The 4337-nt window shown below is 38.2% G+C and overlaps 1 protein-coding gene across 2 annotated transcripts in view; it reads right to left on the bottom strand.

The window, feature by feature from the left end:
• Nucleotides 1-4066: 4066 nt before the first annotated feature.
• rnf114 (ring finger protein 114) overlaps nt 4067-4337 on the bottom strand; it is an 8218-nt gene continuing 7947 nt past the window's right edge. For both annotated transcript variants that reach the window (XM_047807011.1, XM_047807012.1), the window contains exon 7: nt 4067-4337. This exon is cut by the window's right edge and continues 636 nt beyond it. The gene's annotated coding sequence lies outside the window, so the exon portion shown is untranslated.

Raw genomic sequence — 4337 nt, forward strand, 5'->3', positions numbered from 1 at the left:
GCTAAAAATATTCAGACTTTATTTTCAAAATATCTTTATTTTATTCTGAAAATATTCAGAATTGTTTCTAAAAAATATTTAGAATTTATTCGATAAATATTATCTTAAAATTCTAAAAAAAAAAAAAAAAAAAGTTACAACTTTTTTTTGAAATCTCACAACTTTATTCTCAAAATCAGTGGCCCTAAAACACTTTTATAGTTTCCAGCTAAACCAAACTACTAAAATTGCCTGAGATTTACAAAATTATTAACAGTTTCACTGAGTTTTCTTTGTGCTCGTGTAAACGTTTTCAAATCGAATCAATGCGTTATGTGAACAGTACGTGTAGCCACGCCCACAAAACTCAGTTAAACATGCTGTGTTGTTATGTCGCCCCCTGGTGGTTCAGAGGTTCTAAGCACTGCTGATATCCAGAAACTGCTCTGTAATAAACACATCGTCACCAAGTGTGTTAAGAAATCACAAAAACTCACAGCTCTAGAGAAAGGACTTGATATTTATAAAGTTTAGAACATTTATACACATGTTTTTATTAATTTCTGCAGTGCTACAGCTCTGTCTTTTCTGTCCAGTGTCAGAAAGTGAATGGATCATGCTGTGTGTTTATCTGTTTATCTGTTTATCTTTACACCTCTTGAGAAACTGTTGTTATTGGTTATTTAAACTTATATACTTTTTTATGTATTTAATAACTACAGTGCTGAGAGATTCTGATTAAACTCTAACAAGAAAGCGAAACCTGAACGCAGGTTTTTTTTTGTGTACATTCACTCTCTCATTCATCTTCTACCGCTTATCTGAACGTCTCGGGTCACGGGGAGCCTGTGCCTATCTCAGGCGTCATCGGGCTTCGAGGCAGGATACACCCTGGACGGAGTGCCAACCCATCACAGGGCACACACACACTCTCATTCACTCACACACACACACACACACACACACACTACGGACAATTTTCCAGAGATGCCAATCAACCTACCATGCATGTCTTTGGACCGGGGGAGGAAACCGGAGCTCCAGGCATAAAATACAGATTAAAAACTCGTTCGTCTCTGTCCTCATCTACACACCTCAAAGATGCCTTCTGATTTTTTTTTGTTATTCAGATCATGTTTAGATCATGATCATGTTCAAACAATCCAAACCTAACAGCTAAGGACAACCTCATAGTAGGACTTTTACTGTCTTACTCCAAAACACTTTCCCAGAACCTCTCACACATCCTGAAAGAACACAACCATATAAACTTCCTGTATTCTTCTGGAGTCAGTGTCTGAGTCAGTGTCTGTGTAGTGTCTAAGTCAGTGTCTGAGTCAGTGTCTGTGTCAGTGTCTGAGTCAGTGTCTGTGTAGTGTCTAAGTCAGTGTCTAAGTCAGTGTCTGAGTTAGTGTCTGAGTCAGTGTCTGAGTCAGTGTCTGTGTCAGTGTCTGTGTCAGTGCCTGAGTCAGTGTCTGAGTCAGTGTATATGTCAGTGCCTGAGTCAGTGTCTGTGTCTGTGTCAGTGTCTGTGTCAGTGTCTGAGTCAGTGTCTGTGTCTGAGTCAGTGTCTGTGTCAGTGTCTGAGTCAGTGTATATGTCAGTGTCTGAGTCAGTGCCTGTGTCAGTGTCTGTGTCAGTGTATATGTCAGTGTCTGAGTCAGTGTCTGTGTAGTTTCTGTGTCAGTGTCTGTGTCAGTGTCTGAGTCGGTGTTTGTGTCTGAGTCAGTGTCTGTGTCAGTGTTTGAATCAGTGTTTGAATCAGTGTTTGAGTCAGTGTCTGTGTCAGTGTCTGTGTAAGTGTCTGAGTCAGTGACACCGAAGTTCTTCTAAAGTTACAAGGAGACACACCGAGACAAATCGCTCGTATCCTTCTCTTCCACCAGGTGCAGCTTCCTTTAGATTGCATACGGATGTGAAGAATAAAAGGAGGATAAATCGGATTCCGATGCTGAAACGAAGCGGTGAATCTCAGCTCCTCCTGCAGCAAGCGCTTTTCCCCTCAGGGTCATGTAGAGATAATTAGCGTCTCCTCACAGCCCCGAGACTCCACACGCTTTCTAATCCCTGCATCAAAGACCAGACGTGACGAACTTTATGAAATTTTTATTCAGGATGTTCACTTTCCTGCTCTACTCCTGTCTCTGACACAAAAAGGAAGAAGAAGAAGCAGAAGAAGAAGAGGACATATCCGTGATTCCTTCCTTCCTGCCTGCGAGCGCTGCGGCGGTGTTTTACCATCTAACATCTAAGTGCTAACATCCGAGCTGCCTGGAACAAAAAAAGAAGAAAAAAAGATCGGCAAGAAATGAAAACATGAAGAAAGTTGGAGTCGTAGCTTGGAGGCCTGGTTATGATCATTTAACTAATTACCAGAGCAGAACGCAGGCAGGAACGGAACCGAGAACATTGTGACATCAGGCTTTATTCTTTATGATCTCTGACTGGTCAGAAGGTGTTAATTAATTTCCTGTAACAGCTGCTCTGTCACTTGCGCAGCTACACAGCTTTATAATCAGTTCTGTTTTATCCAAAGGGGGCACAAACTTTTGCCCAAATGTAAGCAAGTGTATGTCATGAAGCCAATGAGCATTTTATTAGACTGTCATGTTGAACTTCACTGGTAAAACTTTATAAAAACATACACTGAGCTGTGTGTCTGTGTGAGTGTGTGCGTGCATGTGTGCGTGCGTGCATACGTGTGTGTGTGTGTGTGTGTGTTGTGTGTGTTGTGTGTGTTGTATAGTATAGTGTTATTTATGTCTGTACCTTTGAGAGTCACAAACTGCTGGAACCAAATTCCTTGTGTGTGTCAACTTGGCCAATAAACCTGATTCTGATTGTGTGTGTGTGTGTGTGTGTGTGTGTGTGAGAGAGAGTGAGTGCGTGTGTCTATGTATGTATGTGTGTGTGTGTCTATGTGTGTGTGTGTGCGTGTGCCTGTGTATGTGTGTGTGTGTGTGAGAGAGTGCGTGTGTGAGTGAGTACGTGTGTGTGTGTGTGTGTGTGTGTGTGTGTGTGTGTGTGTGTGTGTGTGTGTGTGTGTGTGTGTCCCACCTTCACTCTCAGCCTCGTTCGGACGCATAAATCACTCAGACTCTGTGTTTAAATAATTAAAGAGCTTTAATTTATCAGGATTTAGCGCTTTCAGACATCACATGCGACAAGCTGGAGAGAGAGAGAGAGAGAGAGAGAGAGAGAGAGAGAGAGAGAGAGAGAGAGAGAGAGAGAGAGAGAGAGAGAGAGAGAGAGAGAATAAAACGATAAATGCGAGGGGAGATAAAAGGAAAATCAAATCAGAACAGGAAATGGTTTGAAATCTGTGTGTGTGGGGGGGGGGTATTATTAGGGAAAGACATCTATGATCTTACAAAATTATTAAACTACTAATTATTTTTATGTTATATAATTATTTGTATTTTATTTTTATATTTATTTGCATTTTTTTACAGGTTTTGCTTTTTAACGTCTTTACATTTGTCCATTAACTGAATATAAAACGGATATTTTTTTAAACTGAATTCTTATCATTAATCATTTCTATTTCCATTTGAATTTAGGTTTGAAAATATATTTGAAGACCAAATTAAAAGTCCACAATCAGGAATCGGTTGATTTAATGTATATTAATAATGAATTGGTTTAGTTTAAAATAGATTTTATACATTTATAGACATTTAGCTCAGGTTAAAAATACGATCAAATTTAAAAATGTAAGATTGTTTTCGAATGAATTACTGATTAAAGCTCAACACATTAATGTATACAATAACATTTATAATTAACATTAAATATATTAAATATATATTTAACTGTAGACTGTTATTAAAGAAAAAAAATTAAATATATAAAATTACAAATATAAGAAATGCGATATAAACCATAATATATTGAAATAAAATCATAACGACATTAGTGTCATGTTTTAAAAACAAAAACGCACGCACACACGCGCACACACACACACACACACACAATTAATAGAGGACAGATAATGGAGCAACACTGCCCCCTACTGCACAGGATGCACCTTAAAGCTTACACAAAGAAAATAAAAAATAATAAAAAAAAACTCCCAAGCTGTGTGTTCAGGTCATTTTTTTAACTTTTATTTTTCTTTCTTTCTTTCTTTTTTTTTGTGGAATGAATTTTCTGTTACAGACTAAAGAGTGTAAATAATCCAGTACCACAGCTGAGATCTATTCAGGAGTATATTTTTAAATCATCATCATCATCATCATTATCATCATCATCATCAGCTGTATATCTGTCTGTAAAGATGATAGAACTTGGAGTATAAAGACCTGAAATTGGAACCTGAAAAGGCACTGAAATAGACTGCATTACAAAGGAAAGGA

This window comes from Tachysurus fulvidraco, chromosome 23 (assembly GCF_022655615.1).
Source record: "Tachysurus fulvidraco isolate hzauxx_2018 chromosome 23, HZAU_PFXX_2.0, whole genome shotgun sequence".
Lineage (NCBI taxonomy): Eukaryota > Metazoa > Chordata > Actinopteri > Siluriformes > Bagridae > Tachysurus > Tachysurus fulvidraco.